The following is a 12,335-nucleotide window of genomic DNA, read 5'->3' as shown; positions in this document are numbered from 1 at the left end:
GGTAATTAAAATTTTGAAGGAAATTAAACTTAAGAATAATGTTTGACTGTGCAGCCTAGTATATAATGTAATGTGGTCTTGGAAAGAATGTGTGTTCAATTTAATTTCATGCACACAACACCAAGATTTTAAATATTAAGAAAATATGACTACCAATGCAATAAGAATTCATTGGATCTACTCTAATTGCATTCATAATAAGAAATAAAGACGTGAGAAAAAAATAAATACGAAACCTTGTGGTTAAATGAGAAGAAAAAGGAAAGAAGTACTTCAATGAGATAATAATTTTTATTTAATACGTTGGATATATAAATTACGTTATAATATATTAAGCACGCCCGCATAAGTGAAGTCACATGTATACTATACAATTATAATTTATAACACAAATATATTGCACATGCGTTGTAGTTCGACTACTAACTAAATTCAAATTAAAGGCTCCAAAGGTGAAATTGAATGATAATAAAGTGTTTCAATCCAAGTTTAATACTCACAATATTTTATATTTCAAAACAATTGAGGATGAATGTTAAGATGTCACCAAAGATTGTCAAGCACCACTAGCATTGTAAATTCTTTAATTTGAACGGATTTCTTTCACATGGATAACAAAAATGATTTGAAAATCATGGCAGAGTACAAAAATGCTTTTTTTACTGAAGAACTTAAAAAGCTGATCATGTTATGAAAATAAATGTTGTTTAAGACAAAAGTTTTGAGAGTATGAAATTTAAATAAAAATAAGTATAACTATAATCAAAATATTTTCGTGCTCTTTGTTTTAATGTAATAAACATTTCTAATAATAAAAAGTATTCACTTTTGTTTGAGTAAGCACTATTTTTAAGCATACTCATTCACAATTATTTTAAGAATTATTAAATATATTTAACACTATATGTTGACACAGCTAATACAATAGTACATATTTTTGTAACAATATTTAGGTGACGCGTTGCTGATTTCCATGTGGAATGCTTCTACCAATTAGCATTTCTGGCTATTTTCGGTACGTGCTATGTCATAAATTATAATAAAACCTATTTTTTAACTTATTTTTATGAAGATAAAAATAAAACAAACATATTTGACATATATGTCCATGACACCCTCTTTCTTTTCATACTAATTTTAAAAGCTAACGTTGGAGGAAAAAAGTTTTTAAATCTAGTTTTTGAAAGAAAATTTGATTTGAAATCGATGTTAAAGATTGTTATGAGATTTGAAAATATCTTTATGTTTAAATTGACTTTTAAATATGGGTATTCAAACATTTTACATTTAAAAACCGGTTCTTAAGGTTTCAAAGCAATTTTAAACTGGTTTTAGAAATTTACAAACCATATTTATTTCAAACAAAATCAAGAGTTTAGGTCGAAACCTAGCCCACTTTCAATGCCTTTTTTTAATTAATTAATTTATTTTATTTATATGGTAATCCAAACCAAGCCCACCCATACATCTCATGCTATTGGTTATAGAAGATTTTGTCTAGTAGACAGTGGTAAATATTTTATATTTAGTTTTTGCTCAACTCAAGTTATTAAATTTCTTGGTCATTTGGTCACTGCATTGTTCCTCAGTTTTAAATTTACTTATCAATGTCATTTCTCTTAAACATTTCAACATAAACATGCGATGAAATTACAGTTGCTTTTAATTGATATCCTTGCAATAAAATATTTTTCACATAGTAAATCTAATGGTTTTCACAGCTTATATCCATCCCTCAATCTGCAAATAAATTTAGGCTTCTCATAATAAATTTTGTTAACTTAACATATCGTCCACACCTCATTACAAATCAACAAAGGAATCCCATCTATGGGTTCCTATTAAATGCCTAACCCGAGTGAATCATTAATCCCAATTAAAAATAAATGGATCCAAAACTTGAACGTATTGAATTATATACCATTGTTCAAATATTGGAATTAATACGGAAGCCTGGCATGATTACGGAAATAAAAATAAAAATAAAAATAAAAAAGATAAACAACCAGCCCATCATAGAGTGCCACATCTTACAACCTATCATTTACAACAACCTTGACATATCACGCACATGCAAGACTTTCAAAAGTACAACAAGGTTGGTATAGGCCATACCTGTCAAGGATAAGAACTAAAGGAGTTATAGGAAATTTCTTCCATATTTGAAACGTGCTCATCCTTTCTTATATATATTTACCATAATTACCAACTAATAATAGTTGATTAATTCGAACATGATGACGACAAGAACAACTTTGTTATTTATTAGCTGTTGTAACTTGCTAAGGTTGCTATAAAACCCCCCCACATGTATTTCAATCAGGCAATAACAAATATTGAATTGTCATACGTGTTTGCAATGGGTTCCTCATCTTGGGTCGCAATTCTCTTGTTGAGCCTGGCAGCCTTACGCTCATGCTTTGCCACAGAGGTCACATATGATGCAAATGCTCTCATTATTAACGGGGAAAGGCGTCTTATTTTTTCTGGTTCTGTCCATTATCCACGAAGCACAGTGGAGATGTGGCCAGACATTATTCAAAAGGCCAAGGATGGAGGCCTTGATGCCATTGAAAGTTACGTATTTTGGGACCGTCATGAGCCTGTTCGACGTGAATACGATTTCTCAGGAAATTTGGATTTTATCAAATTTTTCAAGCTAGTCCAAGAGGCTGGTTTGTATGCCATTTTAAGGATTGGTCCTTATGTTTGCGCAGAATGGAACTATGGAGGTTTTCCATTGTGGCTCCACAATATGCCGGGGATTCATCTAAGAACAGATAACTCGGTCTACAAGGACGAAATGCAAACCTTCACTACAAAGATTGTGGACATGGTCAAAGAAGCAAATTTTTTTGCATCACAAGGAGGACCCATTATTCTTGCTCAAATTGAGAATGAATATGGAAACATCATGTGGGGTTACGGAGATGCGGGGAAATCGTATATCAAATGGTGTGCGCAAATGGCTGTAGCACAAAATATCGGTGTCCCATGGATCATGTGTCAACAACACGATGCTCCCCAGCCTATGATCAATACTTGCAACGGCTACTACTGTGACAATTTTCAGCCCAATAACCCCAAGAGTCCCAAAATGTTCACTGAAAATTGGATTGGATGGTTCCAAAAGTGGGGTGAGAGGGTCCCCCACAGAAGTGCAGAAGATTCAGCTTTCTCCGTTGCACGCTTCTTCCAAAATGGCGGTGTACTCAATAACTACTACATGTACCATGGAGGAACCAACTTTGGTCGCACAGCAGGAGGCCCCTATATCACAACATCTTACGACTATGATGCACCACTTGATGAGTATGGGAATTTGAATCAACCCAAATGGGGACATCTTAAGCAACTTCATGCAGCAATAAAATTGGGGGAAAAGATCCTCACTAATGCAACAAGGATTGACAAGGATTTAGGCAATGCAGTCACACTAACAACATACACCGGTGCTGGTGGGGCAAGGTTTTGTTTCCTCAGCAATACAGACAGTAACACAGATGCAAATGTTGACTTACAACAAGATGGTAAATACTCTGTCCCTGCTTGGTCTGTGACCATTCTTGATGGTTGCAACAAAGAATTTTTCAACACCGCAAAGGTTAATAGCCAGACCTCAGTAATGGTGAAAAAGAGTGATGATGCTTCTGGTAAGCTAACTTGGGCGTGGGCACCGGAGCGAAAGAAAGATGCCTTGCTTGGAAAGGGCAGCCTCAACGCAAACCAACTTCTCGAGCAAAAGGACCTAACTTTGGATGCCAGTGACTACCTGTGGTACATGACGAACGTCGATATCAACGACACCTCCATTTGGTGTAATGCAACTCTTCGTGTGGACACCATGGGTCATACGCTCCATGCTTATGTTAATAGAAGGTATGCTGGATACAAATTTAGCCAATGGGGAAACAACTTTACGTACGAGAAACGAGTCTCTATAAAGAAGGGAACAAACATCATAGCCTTGCTTAGTGCCACTGTGGGGCTTGCGAATTACGGGGCAGGTTTCGATAAGATAAAGACTGGTATAACAGGCGGTCCTGTTCAATTAATTGGGAAGAACAATGTGACTATGGATTTGTCAACCAACCTTTGGTCTTATAAGATTGGTTTGAACGGGGAAAGAAAACGTCTCTATGATCTACAACCACACACTGGTGTAGCATGGCATGCTAATTCATCCTATCCTATTGGTAAACCCATGACTTGGTATAAAGCAGACTTTGAAGCTCCTTATGGAACAAACCCCGTGGTGGTGGACTTGCAAGGGTTGGGTAAAGGACATGCTTGGGTGAATGGGCATAGCATTGGTCGTTATTGGCCTTCTTGGATTACTGCTACCAATGGATGCACTGACACTTGTGACTACCGCGGAAATTATGTAACAGAAAAGTGCAACACCAACTGTGGCAATCCATCACAACGGTGGTACCATGTGCCAAGGTCGTTCTTAAACAATGACAAGAACACATTGGTTTTGTTTGAAGAGATAGGTGGAAACCCTCAAAACGTTTCCTTCCAAACAGTCACAACAGGAACCATTTGTGCTCTTGTCCACGAAGGTGCATTGTTAGAGCTATCATGCCAAGGTGGACAAGTAATCTCACAAATCCAATTTGCTAGCTTTGGAAACCCAAAAGGAAAGTGTGGCTCTTTTGAGCAAGGCTCTTGGGAAGCTACTGATAGTCGGTCTGTGGTGGAAGCAGCCTGCATAGGGAAAAGTAGTTGTGGGTTTGCAGTGACAAAAGAAGCATTTGGTGTAGCCGGTGCTGACAACGGCCCAACTAGACTAGCCGTGCAAGCGACCTGTTGAGTCGGTTGTTTTCTCTCAAGGCCAAATTCAACCAGTCGAAACCCAAATAGGCTTAAATTGCATGCATGTAACGTCGACATACATTTGCATTCGTCACATTTTCTGAATCACAAATAAAAGTGTCATTAATTTCCAATATTCCAATTCCTTACAATAAAATTTACGTTCTCTTCCTTACAAAGAAATTTTATTCTTCAGTCTAGCATCATGCAAGTATGGTAATTAAAATTTTGAAGGAAATTAAACTTAAGAATAATGTTTGACTGTGCAGCCTAGTATATAATGTAATGTGGTCTTGGAAAGAATGTGTGTTCAATTTAATTTCATGCACACAACACCAAGATTTTAAATATTAAGAAAATATGACTACCAATGCAATAAGAATTCATTGGATCTACTCTAATTTCATTCATAATAAGAAATAAAGACGTGAGAAAAAAATAAATACGAAACCTTGTGGTTAAATGAGAAGAAAAAGGCAAGAAGTACTTCAATGAGATAATAATTTTTATTTAATACGTTGGATATATAAATTACGTTATAATATATTAAGCACGCCCGCGTAAGTGAAGTCACATGTATACTATACAATTATAATTTATAACACAAATATATTGCACATGCGTTGTAGTTCGACTACTAACTAAATTCAAATTAAAGGCTCCAAAGGTGAAATTGAATGATAATAAAGTGTTTCAATCCAAGTTTAATACTCACAATATTTTATATTTCAAAACAATTGAGGATGAATGTTAAGATGTCACCAAAGATTGTCAAGCACCACTAGCATTGTAAATTCTTTAATTTGAACGGATTTTTTTCACATGGATAACAAAAATGATTTGAAAATCATGGCAGAGTACAAAAATGCTTTTTTTACTGAAGAACTTAAAAAGCTGATGATGTTATGAAAATAAATGTTGTTTAAGACAAAAGTTTTGAGAGTATGAAATTTAAATAAAAATAAGTATAACTGTAATCAAAATATTTTCGTGCTCTTTGTTTTAATGTAATAAACATTTCTAATAATAAAAAGTATTCACTTTTGTTTGAGTAAGCACTATTTTTAAGCATACTCATTCACAATTATTTTAAGAATTATTAAATATATTTAACACTATATGTTGACACAGCTAATACAATAGTACATATTTTTGTTACAATATTTAGGTGACGCGTTGCTGATTTCCATGTGGAATGCTTCTACCAATTAGCATTTCTGGCTATTTTCGGTACGTGCTATGTCATAAATTATAATAAAACCTATTTTTTGACTTATTTTTATGAAGATAAAAATAAAACAAACATATTTGACATATATGTCCATGACACCCTCTTTCTTTTCATACTAATTTTAAAAGCTAACGTTGGAGGAAAAAAGTTTTTAAATCTAGTTTTTGAAAGAAAATTTGATTTGAAATCGATGTTAAAGATTGTTATGAGATTTGAAAATATCTTTATGTTTAAATTGACTTTTAAATATGGGTATTCAAACATTTTACATTTAAAAACCGGTTCTTAAGGTTTCAAAGCAATTTTAAACTGGTTTTAGAAATTTACAAATCATATTTATTTCAAACAAAATCAAGAGTTTAGGTCGAAACCTAGCCCACTTTCAATGCCTTTTTTTAATTAATTAATTTATTTTATTTATATGGTAATCCAAACCAAGCCCACCCATACATCTCATGCTATTGGTTATAGAAGATTTTGTCTAGTAGACAGTGGTAAATATTTTATATTTAGTTTTTGCTCAACACAAGTTATTAAAGTTCTTGGTCATTTGGTCACTGCATTGTTCCTCAGTTTTAAATTTACTTATCAATGTCATTTCTCTTAAACATTTCAACAGAAACATGCGATGAAATTACAGTTGCTTTTAATTGATATCCATGCAATAAAATATTTTTCACATAGTAAATCTAATGGTTTTCACAGCTTATATTCATCCCTCAATCTGCAAATAAATTTAGGCTTGTCATAATAAATTTTGTTAACTTAACATATCGTCCACACCTCATTACAAATCAACAAAGGAATCCCATCTATGGGTTCCTATTAAATGCCTAACCCGAGTGAATCATTAATCCCAATTAAAAATAAATGGATCCAAAACTTGAACGTATTGAATTATATACCATTGTTCAAATATTGGAATTAATACGGAAGCCTGGCATGATTACGGAAATAAAAAATAAAAATAAAAATAAAAAAGATAAACAACCAGCCCATCATAGAGTGCCACATCTTACAACCTATCATTTACAACAACCTTGACATATCACGCACATGCAAGACTTTCAAAAGTACAACAAGGTTGGTATAGGCCATACCTGTCAAGGATAAGAACTAAAGGAGTTATAGGAAATTTCTTCCATATTTGAAACGTGCTCATCCTTTCTTATATATATTTACCATAATTACCAACTAATAATAGTTGATTAATTCGAACATGATGACGACAAGAACAACTTTGTTATTTATTAGCTGTTGTAACTTGCTAAGGTTGCTATAAAACCCCCCCACATGTATTTCAATCAGGCAATAACAAATATTGAATTGTCATACGTGTTTGCAATGGGTTCCTCATCTTGGGTCGCAATTCTCTTGTTGAGCCTGGCAGCCTTACGCTCATGCTTTGCCACAGAGGTCACATATGATGCAAATGCTCTCATTATTAACGGGGAAAGGCGTCTTATTTTTTCTGGTTCTGTCCATTATCCACGAAGCACAGTGGAGATGTGGCCAGACATTATTCAAAAGGCCAAGGATGGAGGCCTTGATGCCATTGAAAGTTACGTATTTTGGGACCGTCATGAGCCTGTTCGACGTGAATACGATTTCTCAGGAAATTTGGATTTTATCAAATTTTTCAAGCTAGTCCAAGAGGCTGGTTTGTATGCCATTTTAAGGATTGGTCCTTATGTTTGCGCAGAATGGAACTATGGAGGTTTTCCATTGTGGCTCCACAATATGCCGGGGATTCAGCTAAGAACAGATAACTCGGTCTACAAGGACGAAATGCAAACCTTCACTACAAAGATTGTGGACATGGTCAAAGAAGCAAATTTGTTTGCATCACAAGGAGGACCCATTATTCTTGCTCAAATTGAGAATGAATATGGAAACATCATGTGGGGTTACGGAGATGCGGGGAAATCGTATATCAAATGGTGTGCGCAAATGGCTGTAGCACAAAATATCGGTGTCCCATGGATCATGTGTCAACAACACGATGCTCCCCAGCCTATGATCAATACTTGCAACGGCTACTACTGTGACAATTTTCAGCCCAATAACCCCAAGAGTCCCAAAATGTTCACTGAAAATTGGATTGGATGGTTCCAAAAGTGGGGTGAGAGGGTCCCCCACAGAAGTGCAGAAGATTCAGCTTTCTCCGTTGCACGCTTCTTCCAAAATGGCGGTGTACTCAATAACTACTACATGTACCATGGAGGAACCAACTTTGGTCGCACAGCAGAAGGCCCCTATATCACAACATCTTACGACTATGATGCACCACTTGATGAGTATGGGAATTTGAATCAACCCAAATGGGGACATCTTAAGCAACTTCATGCAGCAATAAAATTGGGGGAAAAGATCCTCACTAATGCAACAAGGATTGACAAGGATTTAGGCAATGCAGTCACACTAACAACATACACCGGTGCTGGTGGGGCAAGGTTTTGTTTCCTCAGCAATACAGACAGTAACACAGATGCAAATGTTGACTTAAAACAAGATGGTAAATACTTTGTCCCTGCTTGGTCTGTGACCATTCTTGATGGTTGCAACAAAGAAGTTTTCAACACCGCAAAGGTTAATAGCCAGACCTCAGTAATGGTGAAAAAGAATGATGATGCTTCTGGTAAGCTAACTTGGGCGTGGGCACCGGAGCGAAAGAAAGATGCCTTGCTTGGAAAGGGCAGCCTCAACGCAAACCAGCTTCTCGAGCAAAAGGACCTAACTTTGGATGCCAGTGACTACCTGTGGTACATGACGAACGTCGATATCAACGACACCTCCATTTGGTGTAATGCAACTCTTCGTGTGGACACCATGGGTCATACGCTCCATGCTTATGTTAATAGAAGGTATGCTGGATACAAATTTAGCCAATGGGGAAGCAACTTTACGTACGAGAAACAAGTCTCTATAAAGAAGGGAACAAACATCATAGCCTTGCTTAGTGCCACTGTGGGGCTTGCGAATTACGGGGCAAGTTTTGATAAGATAAAGACTGGTATAACAGGCGGTCCTGTTCAATTAATTGGGAAGAACAATGTGACTATGGATTTGTCAACCAACCTTTGGTCTTATAAGATTGGTTTGAACGGGGAAAGAAAACGTCTCTATGATCTAACACCACACACTGGTGTAGCATGGCATGCTAATTCATCCTATCCTATTGGTAAACCCATGACTTGGTATAAAGCAGACTTTGAAGCTCCTTATGGAACAAACCCCGTGGTGGTGGACTTGCAAGGGTTGGGTAAAGGACATGCTTGGGTGAATGGGCATAGCATTGGTCGTTATTGGCCTTCTTGGATTACTGCTACCAATGGATGCACTGACACTTGTGACTACCGCGGAAATTATGTAACAGAAAAGTGCAACACCAACTGTGGCAATCCATCACAACGGTGGTACCATGTGCCAAGGTCGTTCTTAAACAATGACAAGAACACATTGGTTTTGTTTGAAGAGATAGGTGGAAACCCTCAAAACGTTTCCTTCCAAACAGTCACAACAGGAACCATTTGTGCTCTTGTCCACGAAGGTGCATTGTTAGAGCTATCATGCCAAGGTGGACAAGTAATCTCACAAATCCAATTTGCTAGCTTTGGAAACCCAAAAGGAAAGTGTGGCTCTTTTGAGCAAGGCTCTTGGGAAGCTACTGATAGTCGGTCTGTGGTGGAAGCAGCCTGCATAGGGAAAAGTAGTTGTGGGTTTGCAGTGACAAAAGAAGCATTTGGTGTAGCCGGTGCTGACAACGGCCCAACTAGACTAGCCGTGCAAGCGACCTGTTGAGTCGGTTGTTTTCTCTCAAGGCCAAATTCAACCAGTCGAAACCCAAATAGGCTTAAATTGCATGCATGTAACGTAGACATACATTTGCATTCGTCACATTTTCTGAATCACAAATAAAAGTGTCATTAATTTCCAATATTCCAATTCCTTACAATAAAATTTACGTTCTCTTCCTTACAAAGAAATTTTATTCTTCAGTCTAGCATCATGCAAGTATGGTAATTAAAATTTTGAAGGAAATTAAACTTAAGAATAATGTTTGACTGTGCAGCCTAGTATATAATGTAATGTGGTCTTGGAAAGAATGTGTGTTCAATTTAATTTCATGCACACAACACCAAGATTTTAAATATTAAGAAAATATGACTACCAATGCAATAAGAATTCATTGGATCTACTCTAATTTCATTCATAATAAGAAATAAAGACGTGAGAAAAAAATAAATACGAAACCTTGTGGTTAAATGAGAAGAAAAAGGCAAGAAGTACTTCAATGAGATAATAATTTTTATTTAATACGTTGGATATATAAATTACGTTATAATATATTAAGCACGCCCGCGTAAGTGAAGTCACATGTATACTATACAATTATAATTTATAACACAAATATATTGCACATGCGTTGTAGTTCGACTACTAACTAAATTCAAATTAAAGGCTCCAAAGGTGAAATTGAATGATAATAAAGTGTTTCAATCCAAGTTTAATACTCACAATATTTTATATTTCAAAACAATTGAGGATGAATGTTAAGATGTCACCAAAGATTGTCAAGCACCACTAGCATTGTAAATTCTTTAATTTGAACGGATTTTTTTCACATGGATAACAAAAATGATTTGAAAATCATGGCAGAGTACAAAAATGCTTTTTTTACTGAAGAACTTAAAAAGCTGATGATGTTATGAAAATAAATGTTGTTTAAGACAAAAGTTTTGAGAGTATGAAATTTAAATAAAAATAAGTATAACTGTAATCAAAATATTTTCGTGCTCTTTGTTTTAATGTAATAAACATTTCTAATAATAAAAAGTATTCACTTTTGTTTGAGTAAGCACTATTTTTAAGCATACTCATTCACAATTATTTTAAGAATTATTAAATATATTTAACACTATATGTTGACACAGCTAATACAATAGTACATATTTTTGTTACAATATTTAGGTGACGCGTTGCTGATTTCCATGTGGAATGCTTCTACCAATTAGCATTTCTGGCTATTTTCGGTACGTGCTATGTCATAAATTATAATAAAACCTATTTTTTGACTTATTTTTATGAATGTAGACCCCTAAAATTGTCCGGGTCGGAAATAAGACTCGAAGACTCTCAAAGATCGAAGGGAAGTCAGCCAGAAGGACTCCTAGAAGACCATAGGATGACTATCTGTAGGTTTAGAGGTCTTAGAGTAGCTAAAAATAAGGAAGTGGGAAGATTGGAGCTCAATACGGCCTCCTTGGAGTTCAGTACGGCCGTACTGCACATTTTGAACTACAATACGGCCGTACTGAAACCAATACGGCCGTATTGAAGTTTTTGAACTTCAATACGGCCGTACTGAATTCAATACGGCCGTACTGTAGTTCAAATCTTCAGTACGGGCCGTATTGATGTCAGAGGCCGTACTGCGCCTCACCCCTATAAATAAGACGTCATTTGGACGTCATTCCACACTTTTTCACACAGTTTTCACTCTCTCCTTGAGTATTCTGGGGTTTTTGAGCAGTGTTCTGCCCTAGAAATCGCTCTGAGAGTCAATCCGATGAAGTTCTTGAGTCACGAGCCATTTGCTTGAGTCTCGAACTTAGTCGAAGGGAAATCTTTTGGATTTCCATAGTCAAAAATTATTTTTTAGGAAGGAGCGAGCGAGCTTGTAGAGGGAGGGAGCGCCAAAAAGCCTCCTAAACTTCATTGATATATAAAAAGCACGCTTCAAGAGGTTTCTTCTCTAAAAATCCCTTCTTTTACCGCTTTCTGATTGTTGCATATTTAAAATCGTCATCATGTAGATATTTAATATATAATCGTTTATAATAAATAGGGGTAATTTAGTAATTTTACACTGTTATTTATGAAATAATCCGTCATAGGGAACCCGAAAGGGGCGTTGTGGGGTGCTAACACCTTCCCCGCACGTAACCGACTCCCTTACCCAACTCTGGTTGTAATGGCCAAGGTTGATTTATAAAATCAATTGCCTTAAATCTTTTTCCAATGTTTTGAGTAAAACATTGGTGGCGACTCCAAGAACCCTACCTTTTGCGAAAACCACTAATCCATGGAGGGTCCCGCTTGGGGTTAACATGGATTGGTGAACCATTTTAATAAAATTGTTAGTTCGACAAGGTCTCAGTTTGAGAATAAGTCGTTCTAGCAATCCATCACTTTTCAAAACTTTAAAAAGAGTCCGACCATCGTCGCAAATACAAGGTCCGTTTCGGCGGGTGGCGACAGATGGCGACTCCACTGGGGAAGCCTC

The 12,335-nt window shown here is 36.1% G+C and overlaps 2 pseudogenes; both read left to right on the top strand.

The window, feature by feature from the left end:
- Positions 1-2,143: 2,143 nt before the first annotated feature.
- Positions 2,144-4,874, top strand: LOC145954188 (beta-galactosidase 15 pseudogene; annotated as a pseudogene).
- A 2,168-nt stretch (positions 4,875-7,042) lies between these two features.
- Positions 7,043-11,072, top strand: LOC145954186 (beta-galactosidase 7 pseudogene; annotated as a pseudogene).
- Positions 11,073-12,335: the final 1,263 nt, after the last annotated feature.

The sequence above is a fragment of the Cajanus cajan genome, chromosome 2, assembly GCF_000230855.2.
Source record: "Cajanus cajan strain Asha chromosome 2, NIPB_CcT2T_4, whole genome shotgun sequence".
In the NCBI taxonomy this organism is placed as follows: Eukaryota; Viridiplantae; Streptophyta; class Magnoliopsida; order Fabales; family Fabaceae; genus Cajanus; species Cajanus cajan.
Note: the sequence above shows the minus strand (reverse complement) of the source record. Positions and strands in the feature narration are given on the sequence as shown.